Here is an 18,457-nt window from a genome sequence, read left to right on the forward strand (position 1 = left end):
GGATCTAATGGAGGTGATAAGGTTAAAATTATGTGAAAAAGTGGATTATATACAAGGAGCAGAAGACTCTTCTGGAAATATAGTAGTCATAACATTTTTTTTTGTAGAAGTCACTTTTGAAAAGGCTGGAAATGAGAATTACTAAACTATGCTTTATGATTCATGATCTATTAAATACCTCTCAATTTTGACAATCATTGCTTTAAGAAAGAAATATTGTTCAGGGCCAGGGATTTAACTCAGCAGTTTGGTGGCCTGCCTTCCAAGCATGAGGACCTGAGTTCAACCCCTGGCACCAAAAAAGAAAAAAGAAAGAAATATTTTTCAACTATGTCAGGCTCATACTCAACTTGCTCATATTCTCATTGCTTATGTCTTGTCTCAGGTCTACTCCAATTTCTGTTGTATTAATTTAACACCAACTATTCTTCACACTTTAATGAAAAAAATTGACACACTTACAGAAAACAAGACATTTACATTGCTTCAAATATATTCTATGCCCTCATTATTAAAGCAAAGTGAGTAGAGAAAAATAATATCATATACAGATAACTGAGGCATATAGGGCTCCAATGAGCTATGATCAAAGAGAATCTACACCTAGATTTACAATAACCAAGATACCAGAAACCCAACGAAGAACAAAGTACTACATGAATTTAGAGAAATGAAACAAATTGCATACAAAGGATATCCCTTCAGGATCACAGCAGATATTTCAACACAGACCCTAAAATAAAGGACAGTCTGTAGTGAATTATCTGAAGCCCTGAAAGAAAACAACCTCCCACCTAGATTGATCTATCTTTCAAAATGGATGGGGAAATAAGATACAATAAGCGATAAAAACACCCGAGAAACTTCATTAATATCAAACCATTTCAAACAATTCTAAACAATACCCTAGAGAAAAGCAATAAGGGTCACAACTCAATGAGGCTCAGGAGAGTGCAGCAATCAGACAAGGAAAATAAATTCATGGAAAAGGAGGGAAATAAAAGAGTAAAAGTTTCAACAATTGGAAAATATCATGAAAATGATAAGTCAATACACGTTGGTTATAACCATCAATACTAATGGCCTCAATTTACCAATCAAAAGAAAGAGACTGGTCAAATGGATTAAGAAGCAACATCTAAAAATATTCTCTTTACATGAAAAACATGTAATTCAAAAATAAATTCATAGACTGAAAGTAAAAGGATGAAAAACAGTTCTCCATGTGACAGAAACCCAGAAAAAAAAAGAGGTAGCCATCTTACTTGCAGACAAAGTAGATTTCAAACCAAACCTAGATAAGGGACAAAGAAGTCCACCTCATCCTTATAAAGGGAATAATTTAAGATGGGGAAATGATAATCATAAATATATATGCAGCAAATACTACTGCACTTAATTATATGAAACCAACATTAATGAACTGGCTAAAGCAAATAAGCACTAATACAATAGTAGGGGGGACATCACAAACACATTGTTACAAATAGACAGATCATCTAGACAGAAAATCAACAACAAAACACTTAAAAGAAACCAAACTTTTGTACAAATGGACTTGATAGATGCCTATCAATATTCCACCCCAAAAAGCAGAATACACATTTTTTCAGCTTCACTTGAGTCATTTTCCAAAATAGACCACATACTAGATCACAGATCATGTTTAAGTAAATGCAAAGGTATTTAAGTTACCCTGAATATTTTTAGACCATAGTGCAAATAAATCGGAGAGCAATAGCATAAAAAACTGTTAGAGCTTCACAAATACATGGAAATTGAATAACACTCTCCTGAACAACCAATGGTTTAAAGAGGAAATTACTGAAGAAATTACTCAGTTTCTACAATTAAATGATAATGAAAATGCAACATAGGGGAATCTATGTGAACAGTGAAAAAAAAGTTCTGTGAGGGAAATTTATAGCAGTGAATGCCCACACCAGGAAAATAAAGCAAACTCAAATAAACAATCTAAAGCTGAACCTCAACCTTCTAGTAAATGGAGCTCAACACAAGGTCAGCTAACTTATTTCTACAGTAATGGTTTCCAGTGTTGGTATGAAAAATACCTGTGGAACTTGTCAAACTGTGAGAGAAACAGGCTAGCTCCTGGCTCCACATTCCTGAAGGGAAACTTCATGGACACAAACCACACTGTCCATGTTTAAAAAAAAATGAGAGATATGATGGTCTGACCACTGATGTCGACGTCTTGAAAAAGCTCTGCTAATGCATCAGAGTAGGGCATAATTAACATTTTCAAATGATCCAAAGTGTCTCATGATAACCTTTAATGCCTTAAAAGTTTCTTTCTTATTATAGGCCTGATTGTCTCCTTCATATTTTAGATATGGCTACTTCTACCCATTAACGTGATTACTATAACTGGAAAGCATATATTAGAGCAGGACATAGAGAAGATACTGGTGAGACTTCTTTTCAGAAATTTCAAAGCCCCTTTTTCCAAGATACTAGGACAAACTTTCTATATAGTCCTGGCTGAATAAGCCAAAATGCATATAAGAGTGAAACTAATATTTATATGCTGAATTCAATGATTTCAAAATTTATTGAGTGAAATGTAAGCCCGCCTCAATATTTCATACTGTAACTGCATTTTGAGAAGGTTACTTAATAAGGTAACTCACTCAAAAAGTAGTCTTTAGATTGAGGCCTAAGGTTTTATTCAGAGGTGCTTACAAAGAAATTAGAAAACAGACAATGAGAAGAGGATAATGAGATGATACTGAAATGAGACCAACTAAAAATAGAGACCTCTGGAGGAAACCAGACCTTAATCCATCAGTCTCTAACCTCCAAAACTGTGAGAAATTGAAATTTATTTATTAATTAGCCCATTATGTGTGCATTGTTATTACACCTACAGAAAGCCTAGACACTGAGGTAAATTATCCCCATAAATACCAAAAGAATGAGTAAATGGCATAATATTTTATGAGAGTTATCTTTCTGGAAGAGCCACAGATTTAGATTTCTTCCCTAACACTGAATCATCTCCTGGCTTTGAAGAGACAGCAGGTGTCCTGCAGAACAAGAGCTGGATGAATCTCCATAAAAATGTAAATGAAATCAGGCTCATGGGGACCTGTTTCTCACCATCTTGTACTTATACAGTCCCCACAGCTGCCCCTGGGAGAAACAGTCATGATCAAATCATGAAAAAGGAACTTAGGGTTGCCTGGCTGCTTCAGTGAGAATGATGTTCAGCATCTCACCTGGATGTGGAAGACAGACGATCTGGTCTCAGAAAGGACAGAATCTTCTACTGAGCCAATGTGTTCTTTATGAAGAAGGACCATATCTGAATGGACCAGCAGCTGTTACTGACTGGGCAGGGCGTTTGAGTGGGTGTTTCCCTGGCTGACTTCTATGGTCTCTATATCCCAGAGGGGGATACAATATTCAGTGCTCCTCATTAGAACAGAAATGTTACTGCTGTTTCTGACCCAGGGGTGCATGTCTTTAAAGTCAATGTAGGCACAGAGGAACACAGGGTTGTTGCTCCTGACCTCTGAGTCAGGTGTAGTGCATTTATTTATTTTGATTGCTTCTGTTCACCTCTACTTCATATATCTCAAACACATAACAGACTGAACTTTTCTAATAAATACATATCCTTGTCATACCTCACTTAAATAAATACATACCTCAGGTGGGTCTTTTAATTTCCTGTGTGGAGAAATATGTGTTCATCTTGTATTTATCCAAATGTTCATATTTTTGTTTGTAAATGATAATTATGCATTTGGAATAGCAACTCTTTGCATTTGTATTATGCAAATAAATTTGTTGTCTCTCTTTTTTATGACATTGGCATTAAAATGAGGGCATTTGAACTGAATTGCAAGACCGTGCCTACGTTTCTCTCTCTCTCTTTTTTTAAATTTTCAGAAGTGGCTTATTCTGTTGTTAAATTGCCCATTCTTTTCTCCTAATCATAAGTCTCCTGAATCAGCATCTCTGAATGTTGAGTTTACAGTACTGTACTATAAAATCTGGATTCCCAATTTATTATTTAAGACTGTCTGTCTCTTTTTTATGAATCTTATGACATTTAATATATGAGCACAAGTTTTTAATTTTAGTATGGTTTTCTTTTTCAGTATTTTCTCTTATGGTCCACATTCAATAGGTCTTAATTTATAAGGCAATTTTTAGTCTCGTGATTTAGTGAGATATATCTATACCTATCTCTAGATATACTTTACTTTTGAGTTTAAATGCACTGTGCACCTTTCTGATATTGTAAATAAATATGGGTGTGATTCCAAAGAAACTTTTGGGGGTAAAACTCAAGTCCTGTGCAGAGGAAGGGGGACACCGCTTGTCAGTGGCCTTCTTGATGGAGGTGTGCAGAAATAGGAGGACAGAGGATGTGATTGTGGCAGGTGATGATGAGGGATCAGCCAATACCATGTTGGAAACAGTAAGTTTTGAAAATTAATGCTGCATTTTCTCAAGCACTTGTCTCGGTAATCTCACAGACCAAGCATTTCACACACAACCAAGGATTGCCCTGCTTAGACATTTGTATTGAGTAGTTATTGATCTTCTTCAATTATACTAGCTGAGGTAGAGAGCAGAGTTTGCCCATTGACCTTGAAATCTTTCCTAATTTCCCCCATACAGCTGAACAAGATTGTGCACAGCTGTATTTGAAATTCATTTATTTTCCCTTCTAAGATTTGTCTTAGTGCACACTGAAAATGGTGTTATTTTTCTCAACTTTCATATCCTCACATGTATTCTTCCTTTCTTTTCTCTGCTTGGGAAAAATGTGAATCATATCACTTTAATAGACATAGATATAATCTTCATTCACTTTTGAAAAAGCTTCATCATAATAATCCTCATAAGTGTACAGGAGTCTCCTCTCATCTTGATTGTGGTTCCCACTTTGATCCTACAACTAAGTGATGAAATCCCTTTAGATTTTCAAATCTGCTCCTTCTCAGTGGTCACATCAAAGGGTGCTATGAAGTCAACAGCACCATCATACATCCTTATATATAAGGGATATAAATTTCTGTTGAAATGCTTTAAAGTCTATATAAATAGCTTGTTCTGCTTAGATTGCAGGCCCGTTCTCTTTACCTCATAGGCAAAACTCCACAAAGTATAACTCCATCCTCAATCACTCGATTCATCTTCTCCCACATTTTCTGAAAGCCAGTCCAATTAGAAATATTACAGAATAACATACAAATAATAGCATGCAATAACATACAATGAAGAGCACTGAGCTCAGTTTTCATATGTCAGATGCAGAGGTACTCCTGTCTGGCTCCAGTCACAGCTCAGCTCTTAAATTGAGTCTGATGGTTTCTGAGGGTTCATGATGTGTAGAATGGCACAAATGTATCCACTAAGCCATGGGAATCTTGGTTATATTATTCCTTGTAGCATCTTCTGAAATATATGATTGCTTTCAATCCACATCCATGGATCTATGCCACCAAGTGCAAACCATTTAGAGCTTTCAGTGATAGCATCAGCCTGCTGTAGTCTGCTTCACATGGTTCACCACCCCGGTCTATGACATGCCCACATCTTGAGTTCACTCATATCTCTCAAACCAAAATACTGTATCTCTGCCCTTGGTAACTGCTCTATCTCCTCATAGATCACTGAGCCCTCCTTGTTTAGAAAGAAGTACTGTCTTGCTTACAGAGAAAAACACAGGCTCACTGGGATTCTTTTCACTCAGCTGCTGTGATAGAATTATTTCTTTGCATCCAGAAAAAATTGATCTTATTGTTGATATTACCTTTGTCTGCACTACGTGGAATACTTAAATTTTTTGTACAAGGTTAGTGATTGTTTGTACCCTTCATCTATTATTTCACTCTTTTTTGAATCAGGGATCAAACTTAGAACCTTGCACTTGAGAATTGTGATATGCAACTTAGATAAATCTCTAGATAATTAAAAATGATTTAGATTAGGATGGTAAAGAAAGAAAGGACAATGTCATGCTGTCATGAATTTCAACTAATCTATCATATGCAATAGAAAGGGTGCAAATAGTAAACATTTTAAATGAATTTGATAAATGTATGCAAATGTTGAAGTCCTTAAATACAAAAGATGTAAAAAAAGATTGTAAAGGGAGAACAGGATTCCAACTTATGAAAAAAATGGTCGAAATCTGACCACATGTGTTGAGCATATGGAGAAATCTGAGAATAGTGCTTTTCTTTATGGATTTTGTAATTAAACTGAAATATGAACTAGAAACAAAGAAGCAAATTCAATTCCCAGTCTTCTTATGTGGAGTAATGTATTCTGAGAAAATTTAAATAGATTTTTATCAAGGTCTAACAGAGACATATATATATATAAAAAAAAACATATTATATATATATATATATATATAAAATATATTAAATATATATATATTAAAGCAATATATATAATATATATATTATTAATGAGAGTAATCACAAAAAGTAGGTTAAAATCTATTGTATAAATTATAAAGAATAAAAATTAAGATTTAACGTCCATGCTGTATGAAAGAAAATAATGTGGTATGTTATAATTTTTCTAATATTTAGCAAATGTAATTATTTCTACCCACAAACTTTCACATCACAAATAGGAATGTAGCTTTCTGATACCATAAAATATATAGCAACCCTTAATTTTTAACTAAAAAGCAACACTCAAATTTCCTAGAGAAGTGATGTGCATTTTGCATGGAAAGTCTCTGAAACAGAGTTAAGCAGAAATACTGGGCACACCTGGCCCCTAGAGTCAGGAAATCACCCATTCTGACCTCACAGAATCTTAGTCCTTAAGGATATGTCATCCTAGGATCAGAAGAGTAAAATTTCTGGACTAATGAGGCTCTTTGGATATTGTATGCTGCAAGGATAAAAAGACCTTGCAAGTCAGCCAGCGAAAAGACCTCAGAGCTTCCCTGCTACATTGCACAATCATACATAGCCTCCTTCCTGGGATGATCCTCCTTTACCAGTGCCCCACTGGCTTAATTATTCTATTTGTTTTTGCTGATGTCACATAATCTATCTTCAATATTCAGGTAAGTTGTTCAACATCATTGGTCTAGAAGCAAAATAGAATATGAAATCCCTTGTCCTCCCTTCAGAAATGAGGGTAGTTGTATGTAATTTGGAGAAAAAGAAGGTGAGGGTACATACGGGTTAATGAGAAGAAAGCCCTCCACAAATCTGCTGTCAGATGCCTCTACCTTGACACATTTCATTAGCAACATGTGATAAAAGTTACTGTAAATTTCAAAATTTAATTCTACTAAAAAGTATACTGCTACCATTTCCTTCTAAGAATTTGACCTCTTCAAACCTATTTATTGCACCATTCTTGACACTTTGTGAGGCAGTTCTGAAGATCCTCCTTCATGAATGTCTTTATGAGGTGTGATAAAGTAATACAGAGATTATTTATACCAGTGCCACGTAAGAGGAAGACAAAATCAAAAAAACATTGTCTTCATTCTTCCTGTACCTGATTCACCAGATCTGACAGTAGAAACATTTTGCTTCCCCTCAAAGTCAAAATGCCTAGGAAAGTGCAATCACCACAGAACTTCCATTCAGCCTTGACAGCGTAATAACACATAGATGGACTCTCTCCAAACTTCTTTTTAAAAAGTGGAATGAACAATAAGTGCATTTAAAACATGAGATAATATTTTGGAGTCAATTAATAGCTATGTACCTTTTAACAATTTTTTTTCAAAAAATTAATGTTTGCTGTACTTTTCATCCCTCCTCTTCTCTTTGCACCAGTGCTAACCCACCTGTATTCTGATGGTCTCGTTCTCTTCCCAAGAACAAGTTCCAACTTCGTCAGAGCAGAAAGCTGCCCCTTCTCAAGCTCAATGACTTTGAAATGAATTAGCCCCTTTCATTTGTTTATTTACCTACTTTTTTGGTGGTGTAAAGTAGGGGGTTTTATGAGTGGATTCGTTCTTAGTGATGTCATAAATGATGCTACAGTAACACTGGTTTAATAATAGAACATTAAATGATCAGTGCTGCAGAGGCAAAACTCCAAACTGCCAGGTGTCCATGGGATGATTTTTCTTGATGTAGTCCTTTGATTTACAGCCATTGGAGTTTTTATAATTTATTGTTTTTTCACCACATCTAAAATAGATCATCAAATAATGGAAGCTAAAAACAAAACAGCTATTTCAGAATTTTTTCTCCTGGGACTGATGGATAATCTAGAACTGCAGCCCCTAATCTTCAGCCTGTTCCTGTCCATGTACCTGGTCACTATCCAAGGAAACCTACTCATGATCCTGGCTGTCAGTTTTGACTCTCACCTCCACACCCCCATGTACTTCTTCCTCTACAGCCTGTCCCTTAATGACATCTGTTTAAACACTACAACAGCTCCAAAGATGCTGGTGAGCATCCAAACACAGGATCACAGCATCACCCAAAGAGGCTGCCTTGCTCAGATCTATTTAGTCTTGGTTTTTAGTGGTTTGGAGACTTGTCTCCTTGCAGCAATGGTCTATGACCGCTATGTGGCCATCTGCCATCCCCTTAGATATGCAGTCATCCTGAACATCTGCATGTGTGTTTCACTGACTCTCTTCTTCTTGTTCATTAGCATCACGGATGGAGTGCTACACAGTCTGATGATGTTGAGGCTGTCCTTCTGCACAAAGCTGAGAATTCCCCACTTTTTCTGTGAATTTGTCCGTTATCAGGCTCACTTGTTCTGACACTTTGGTAGATAACATAGTCATATATATTGCGGTTTGCATTTTGGGTGGTGTTCCTGCATTTGGAATCATTTTGTCTTATATTCACATTGTGTCATCTATATTGAGAATGCCCTCGCCTGAAGGGAAGTTTAAGGCTTTTTCTACCTGTGGCTCTCATCTCTCAGTTGTTACCTTGTTGTATGGGACAGGTTTTGGGGTGTACATTAGTTCTGCAGTAACTGACTCAGTGCAAAAGATTGCAATGGCTTCAGTAATGTATTCTGTGGTCCTGCAAATGGTGAACCCCTTTATCTATAGCCTGAGGAACAGCGACATGAGGGCCGCTTTGTGGAAACTTATTGTTAGGATAGCCTCTCTTCTGTGATATGTTATTTGCTCTGTACTTGTATAGGATAGTTTAAAATTAAAAGGTTCTGGATGAGTCAGAGTGTCCCTACTTAAAATTACCAAGTAATGTGATGGCTCAGTGCATTCATTTTATCTTGGATTAAATCCTGATTTTGCCTTTGTCAAGGTCTCTGATATTTTAAACATAATCACAGTTCTAAGTATAAATTGTTTCTTGGAACTCATGGAGGAAAGCCTGGGCAACGATGCTGGTTACTACAATTACTACTGTGTGTGTGTGTGTGTGTGTGTGTGTGTGTAAACTCTTACTAAAACAAATCTAAGCAACCAGTGCTTATAGGCCACAATATTTCAATGAAGTGATCATTTAAAAAGGCATTCTGTATCATTTTGTCTGGAGTCTTTAGAATTACATCCTACCCATAATCCTACTGTGAGAAAAACAAATGAACTTTTATGCCTTGTGAAGTTAAGAATGAGTCCTGATCCTGGAATACTATATCATTGTAGTTTAAAATTCTGTTAAGCATATTCAGTTTGATTATATATACAACTGGCATTATAGGATGACATTAGTCTTTTGAGATAGTTGTCATCAATGATGACAACTTCAGGGCTAAGAAGAAAAGATATGCTAACATTAATAAACTCAGACAATAAGATACTTATGTGTCCTGAAAAAGACCTAAGAAGCAGGTAATGTAATCGCAGAGAGGAGGGTGCATTCAGTCCTGCCTGAAATGGCCTCTTCCTTGCACTTGCTCCCATCTGAGTTCCCAAATGATTGCAGCAAATGTGTGTCACGGTCTGACAACGCACCACAGACATAAAAAAGTGAGTCCTTACTTGGGTGTGATCATGAGCAACTTTCCTTGGGTCAAGCAGACTGCATCTCCATACTACCTTACCTGTTGACCCTCAATGCATGTTCTAATCCTGTCCTACAGAGTTGTGATTAACTTATTTGATAAATTGGAAAATGGCAAGCATTTTCAAAGGGGGATTTTTAGATAAATGCTTTTACTCCATTATCTGCGTGGGCCCTAAGTACTTTCTTATCAGAGAGACAGAAAGAGAAGATTGTAAAGAAGGAATCATTGTACTCATGCACATGAGAATTGGCTCAACGATTCCAGTAATGGATCACCAGTATTTACTTATTTTTTCTGTAAAGTATCATATTTATGGGACCATAGTGCATTTTTATCAAGTTTCTACATGCTCCTTTGAAATTTATTAAATAAATGTGCTTCCGTTCAACCTTGTTAAAGTTCAATATAAGTGGAAGAATGCCTTATCTTTTTGTTTACTTGTAATATTCTGTTCAGAATAAACTCTGAGAATGTGCTTAGCAATTAATAATTTATTTTAAAGATCCATATATTTATATTATGTATAACATTAAAAATGAAGAACATTTCTGATAGTGGTGAAATTGTGTTAGTTGTTTTTCTGTTATTGCAAATAAATAAATTTTGTTTGAATATGCTCTACCACATTTCCTGAAGGAAATGAAACATAATTTAATTACTGGGGTAAATCTGTTGGCTATAGCAGTGCAACTTTTAAATTTGTGACAGTTTCAAAGACATTTTATAATCGGGTTTACCAATTTACACTTTTGTTCGGTATTCCTAGTTTTCCATACCACCCCCAGATATTCTCCATTGCTCTGACAATGGGTTTGAGATAGCATTTCCTTAACTTAATTTTTTGTTATTATGAGATAGTGAAGTCTTTTTACATATTATGGGCCATTGATTTTCTTCTGTTGCCAAATTAGGACAAATGAACCATCATATATTCTTTCAAGTGAACTTCTTATCTATTCCTAAAATATGAATTGAAGTAAGTGTGGTAATGCATGTCTGTGATTCCAGCACTCTGGGAGACTCAGGAAGGAGGTTCACAAATTCTAGCCTAATCTGAGAAAAATAATAACATGGTGAGAACCTTTGTCAAAATAAAAAATAAAAAGGAGCTGAGAATTTAACTCAGTTCACAATTTCTTGGTTCAATCCCCAATATTGCAAAGAAAATAAGTTCATAACAGTTATTTATGTAATTGGAATAGAAATCCTTATATATTGTATATATTGCTAAAAATTGCTTAGTAACATGTCTGATTTTAATGCGCTTTATAATAATCAATAGAAACCCCTAACAGGTTAGTTATAACATGGTCTGATTCATCTATATTTCTTCTCATAATCTGTATTTAATGTCTTGAGATTGAACGGGATACTGGGTTGGTAAAAGAGCTTTAGCCTTGCTTTTTGTGATTGATTCTGAAATTTATATTTGCCTTTGATATGAAAATCTAAATTCATTTTTAATTATGTGCATCTTTTTTATAAAATTGGTCCATTCCCTCAGTGTAAAGCCCATTCAGCAGTTAAAATAAACATTCATGTATAAAGATGTTGTCTTTTCTGGGTTTCTGAGCAATATGATTTTTATTTCTTTTCTTGCTCTTCTGCCACATGTCTTATTCACTGAAGCACAGGAAATGGATTAAATTAAGATTGCTTTAATTAAAGTAAACCCATAACTTTCAAAATTCAAAGTCAAAAATTCTTTTACAACAGCTTAACAGTTTTTCTGATAGTTTATTATTTTCCCAAAACATAATGGTATTTGCAAGTGGGAGTCACTGAGGAAATTATAGCAAGGAAAGAAAGAAATATCAGTCTCCTCTCTCTGTCTTGGAAAAATAGAACAAAGTGGGTTGGCATGCGCACACCGAAAAGAGGGTCATCACTGAGTCTCAATCTTTGGAATCTAAATCTAGAGCTTGGCAACATCTAAAACATTGAGAACTAAGTGCTTCTTTTTTTAGCCTACTCAGCCTATGAAATTTTTATTAGCACCAGATGTTGACTAAGATTTGCATTAATCCGTGTGTAGAAGAGCAATCAAAGGGAAATGTAGGTATGGAAGGTAAGAAGATGTTGTACTTTCAGCAGTGGTGGAAAGAGTTGTTGCTCCAGAAGTTATTTGCATATTTGTTCATTCACTCATTACAAAATAACTGGATGAAAAAAAAACAGTGCATCTGTGTATATTCCAGACAATAACAATATAAAAATATTTGTACTGATAAAATCCTTATATTCCCTGGAAGAACAATAGCCTCTTAATTAAATGGTGCTGGAAAACTGGATTTCAAATTTCCAAAGATTAAAACTAGACCCTATATTTCACCATGCAATAAACTAAAATCGAAGTGGATTAAAGTTCTAAATATTAAAACAGAAACAATAAACTTGCTGGAAGATAAGTTAGGTAGAACTCTCCTAGCCATTGGCATAGGAAAAGACTATGAACAAATCATCACCAGCATGGGAAATAGCACAAAGATTCAACATTTGGAATTTCATATTTTCAAAAAGCTTCCTTACCATAAATCAAACCATCAACAGAGCTAAAAGACAACTTACCCTGTGTAAAAACAATAATAATTGCCAGCCGTTCCCCATGCAAAGCTATAGTATAAAATGTATAAAGAACACAAGGAAACAGACCTCCCAAATATGATGACCCAATTCAAAAATGGGCATCAGAAAAGAACAGACATTTTCAAAGAAGAGCAGCAAATAAACATATGAAAAAAAAGTTCCACAACATTATTCATTGGACAGATGCAGATGAAAACAAAACTGAGATTCCACTTTACCCCAGAAAGAAAGAATGGCTGCTATAAAGAAATCAAACTGGGACCAGGGATTTAGCTCAGTGGTTCGGTTGCCTGCCTTGCAAGTGCAAGGGTCCGAGTTCAATCTCCAGTACAAAAAAAAAAAAAAAGAAAAGAAATCAAACAGTAACAATGCTGACAGGGTTATGGGAGAAAGGAACACTTCTTCATTGTTGGTGGGATTGTAGATGGGTACAACCACTATGGAAATCAATATGGAGATACCTCAAAAAACTAGGATTAGAAGTCCCTTTGGATCTAGCTATTCCTCTGCTGGGTATCTTCCCAGAAAAACTAAATGAATAATACACAGTGATATGTGCTCACCCATATTTATAGAGGCACAGTGTATATTTGCTAAAACTTGGAAATAGCCCAATTGTCCATCAACTGGAGACTTCATTAAGAAGATGTGTTTTTTAAAATAAAATGGGATACTATTCAGCCATAAAAAATGAGAAACTAGAGATATTTACAGCTAAGTGGATGCACGTTAAGACCATACACTGAAGTGAAATTAATAGGGCACACATTTTAATACCAAAGAGTTTCTCTGGTGTGAAAAACTAAAAGTATAATTGAGGATCAATTGGATAATTGATATTGTATAATAAAAAGAAAGTGTCTCAAGGTGTAGGGGAAGTGGCAGGGGTAGGGGAAAGGTAAGAAAGAAAAAGAAAAAATGTGATAAAATGAAAAAAATAGAAAAATGTTTTTGTATATAGGGAAGGGGTAAGGGGGTGAAGGGAAGGCATGGTAATGGGGAAAAATAAGAACTACAATAAATCCCATAAAGGTACAAGATACTAATGATGAATGTAACTGTATCATATACCTAAATTGTACCAATAAACTTATTGAAAAAAATAAAAACAGTTGATAAAATAAAATCTTTACATTTAATAAGAACTCCTTCAGAAAGGAGAAATCAGACTTTTCTTATTTAATTACCTCTCTGTTTAATGACTATTCCAACTTATGTCACATCTTTTTTTTTGTACAGTTTTGCACATCTTGATTATAGAGTGTCAGTATCTTTCTGGATAATAATACACCTTGTTTGAATGGTGCTGTAGTTTTGACTGATTGTACTATATAGTACAGCAGTATTATAGTTTTATGTTCAGTGATACGCTACAGTACTGCAGGTGAGAGTCATGCAAATAAAAGCAAAGTCACCAAGTTAGAGTTCCCTGTATTTCTTAATTTTGAATCTTGCAAATACATGCTGTATACAGTTCTGTATTAAATGAACTAGTCATAGAAACAGAATTAAATGGAGAATGTCTGTATTAAAGAGAATGAGTTTGCTGGTCACTGATAGGTCACCTGGGTGTTCCTTGAGGGAAAATGGAATTATCACCCCGACTGTTGAGAAAGCACCTGTCAGACAGCCATTTACTGCTACCCTCTGTCTGGGACTGGCCCAGCTGGATGCCTTATTCAAGGTAATATACTCTTCCCAAGGTCACAACACAATATTAATTAATGCAGAGTTTAAGAGATGTTGTCAACATGTCACAACCTGGACTACACTGAAGGTGCGGGGTTTCACGATTCCTTGGCAGGTCAATCATAATGACATCAGGAGAAGATCAAAGGTCCATTTATCTTTGGTTCTTATCTTTATTATGCATCTCTTCTCTTCCACAGTGTCTGATCCCATGAATATAATTTTTCCCTTAGTGCTTCATTACAGGGAATCTAACCAGATAGAAATAAAATCCAGAGTTTTAGGATGTCATAAATGTTGTCAGGAATATTCACAACACAGTGTGATAAAATGTTAATATATTACAATTATACAGAGGAAGGAAGGGAAAAAGTCATTGAGACATTAATAGTTGCATGCAGATCTGATGAGGGTTTAAGAGTGTATGAGCTTCTCTATGAAAGAATCAGCCTCACATAGCTGGAGGGAAATAGCTAGGGAAATTATATTATCCATGTATTTTCCTTGATGCAATATTCATGTTCCACACACTCAGTTTTATCTCCAAGAGTTTTGCATAATCAGATGGTCACTGGGGTTGAGATGATTATGATATATTTTAATTTCAGGAGTGAAATATTGAAAATAAACTGGAATTGTAATATACTTAAACTATAGAGTTGTCTTTCCTTACAAAGACCTCAGATGTGAGTAATGTGCTGGAACCATGAGCAGGGTTTCACTGAGTCCTCCATGAGGTGGATCCCTGTACTTGTAGGACCAGTTCTCCTTATGTCTTCAGGTGGCTGCAGAAGATGCAGTTACCATACCCAGAGATGATTCCTAGAGACAGAAACCTGAGTGCCCTTCCTTTGGTCAGGGGAAAATGGAATTTGCATTGGGCAAGCCAACGACAGCTTTGTGACAAGTTGGATGATTTTCCTCCAAATGATATGTCCACATAACAGCACTAACTTGAGAATATTTGACTTAAATGACAAAATGGCAAATGTATTCTATTTCTTTAGTAAATACCCTTAGAGAAAATTGGTTTATGCTGGATTATCATCTGAGTGGACCCCAAATGTAATCTCATGTTTACTTGAAGTGAAGGCAGATCAGGAGAAGTTAGAAAAGGATGAGCTGATATCACCATGGAGATAAAATGAGTTACTATTTGATTGCCAGGATTATATATTTTGCCCCATCTGTGTGTCCTAGTCATATGATGTGGATCTTTTTATAGCTGCGACATGTATTTGTTAAAATTTAAATTTGAGAAATGTGTGCTTTATTCCTGGTTGAATATCTCTGTCATACTTCAGAAATTCAATCATCTCTTTGGCTTTGGCAAGATGTATTTATCTTCAATGCTCTCTCTTTATATTACATGGAGACAGGAAAGGCCTTTCTAATTTTAATTAAAATTGTCATAGCTAGTCCTCACTGTTAGTAAAATTGTTTCAATGTACTCTTATATGTCACCCCAAGGAAAAAATAAGACATCATCTCATTAGAGTGGAATGATTGGCACTTGTGCTATAAGTTTCCTCCTTTGATAATTTCAGAGTTTAAGGGATTGAATGAATTTATTTTCTCTAAATGTATCTCATGCCCATATTACTCCAAACATGCTCATATACCATAACAGTCTAATGCATGGAAAATGTGTTTTATTACTTTACATTCATGATAAGAAGTTGAGATAACTTTTTACTCAGAATATCCCACTAATATTTCCCCTATTTTGAAATTTTATGTGTCTTTTGAAAATTTTAGTACATGTGTATTGGATATGTTTAAATTTCTGTAAAGCATTTGAACATTCAAGCAACACATCTTAATTCCTTGTCTAATCCCCTTTCTGTCACCCTCACTCAATTCCTCCATCTCTTGACCTTCTTCCCATTTGAGAAAGTCTCTCTGTCTCATACTATCTATCATTTCTTTTGCTCTTTATTTATGCTGTGATTTTTTATATAAGAGAAACTATGCAATGTTTGAGTATCTGATTTGCTTTGCTTATATATAATTTTAAACTTCACCTATTTTCCTACAAGTATCTCAGGTTTATTTTTGCTTATGGCACAGTAGCACTCCCTTGTCTGTAAATACCATGTCTTTTTTTTCCTAAATTAGTATAATTTTAAAGTACATATAGATCACATTCATCATGGGGAATTTCTACATGTGCATAACACATCTTAATTCTTGTTTGATTCTTTTCCTGTTCTCCTTACTTCCAAAACTTCTTCCCCTCTTGTTTTGCAAAACTCCATTTTCATTTTGCTTCTAATTGTTTTGAAAATCGCATTTCCTTTCCTTCCTATCTGTACCCGCTCCTCTCTCTTGTTCTCTTTACAATTGAAAAAGTTCTTCTTACTTCCTAATATCTATCCTTTGTTTTGTTCCATATTTATACTTTGAGTTTCTCATAGAAGAGAAATAAAATGATACCTAAATTTGTGTGTCTAATTTTATTTGAAATTATCACATCCTGATGCATTCACTTTCCTAAGAATACCTGAAGTCTGTCCTTCTTTATGGCAGACTAGGACTTCATTCTAAGTAAAAACCACCTTGTCTTTACATATTTATCTGTTCACAGGCTTTGTGAAAAGATAATTTATAGAATGGGAAAAAGTTTTCCATCTATTACTCTGAAAGAAAACTGATATCTAGAACATATAAAGAACTCAAAAAATTAGACACTACCAAATACAAAGAACCAATCACAAAACAGTTGTATGAAATGAATTAACACTCCTCTGATGAAGAAATACAAATGGCCAATAAGTACATCAAACACTTACTCCAGCACACCTGTGAGTTTGTCCTGAAGGTTTGCCAAACTCCTCTGCAACATTCAGTTTATGGATTAACTCTCAATTCTGCTCTGACCAACACATCCTCAGCACTGACTGATTTCCTTATTTCTGTAAACGCTGTCCCCCCTTACCTTTAAGTACTTACGTTTCACTATACATCTACACCTTCTATGTCCCAGTCTCCTCTACCATGTCTGCACCCTCTACCTTAAAGCACGGTGGTGGCCTGCAGGGTTTGTCATTGGTCCTCCTTTTCTCTGCCTCCCTTCACTCTTCTGCAATAGCACTCAGAAAATACCTTTAGTGGCCACTCACATTCTAAGAACTCATTAAGGTTTTTTCCAATAGGAACTCCCCCTTGAATTTGCAATGTGCATTTCCAAGTGCACACTCCCCCTCTGTAATGACATACCACTGTGTGTACCTAGCACATCTTTATTCTTTTATCCATTAGTGGGTATCTAGATCAATTTAATATCTTAATCCTTGTCACTAATACCACAATAAATATGGTGCCTAGTAGACATCTCAAACATGGTATGTCTGTTTAAAAATCCCCAAATGCCCTAATGTACACAATCATTTCTGTCACAATTATTTGTAGTGTAACTCTATTATTTATGGACCTGAGCAGTTTCTCACATTGGTCAGCTTGTCTAATTTCTGTCTTTCACCCAGTGCCATTCAGAAAAGCTTATTACCTACACCAACATTTATGTCCAGAATTTAGCTAAGTACCATCGCCTCCACCTTTACCACAAGGATGAATTCTTTCATCCACTCAATTTTCTGCAAATATCATTATACCTGTGTTGTTGCTGTCATCGGGGGTCTTTTGTACCTTTCCTGCTCCATCATCTGTGGTCTCTCCTTTAATATTATCCAAACTTCCTATTAAATTACAACTCTACTGAGTTCCTCTTGTTCTAATAACTCATTTTGGTCAATTTCTACACTGTGGTATGAATGTTTTTCCTCTTCTATGGTCATGTTACAATGTTATTGTCATTTTAACAAGATTAAGAGGTGGGGCCTTTAAAAGATGATTAAGGCCTCTGCCATCAGGCATTGGATAGACAGTGATAGCAAAAGAGCTTTCAGGAGGGAATTTGCACCTTTCTGCTTTGTTGTTTTTTTTTTTTTCATTCATTTTTAGTTTATATTTCTGGGGACTTAAACTCTAATTTTCTGGCTTTGATTAATTTAATTGGTACATTTTAGGAATAAAATATATATAACTATTCCCTAAGTACTTATAAAATATATAACAACAGAATTTAAAATCAAACAAACTGGTAGCTAAATTTTAGAAAAAATAAAATACTGAGTATCCTATGAAAGAAAAAAATAAAATTTAATTATTGCTTGATGGTGGTGATGGAGATTTAATAATTACATGGACTCTA

General features: G+C 35.1%; 1 pseudogene; it reads left to right on the forward strand.

The window, feature by feature from the left end:
* Positions 1–8,176: 8,176 nt before the first annotated feature.
* On the forward strand, positions 8,177–9,113 carry LOC104869880 (annotated as a pseudogene).
* Positions 9,114–18,457: the final 9,344 nt, after the last annotated feature.

Source organism: Fukomys damarensis, unplaced genomic scaffold, assembly GCF_012274545.1.
Source record: "Fukomys damarensis isolate Sample0158 unplaced genomic scaffold, DMR_v1.0_HiC HiC_scaffold_30, whole genome shotgun sequence".
Lineage (NCBI taxonomy): Eukaryota > Metazoa > Chordata > Mammalia > Rodentia > Bathyergidae > Fukomys > Fukomys damarensis.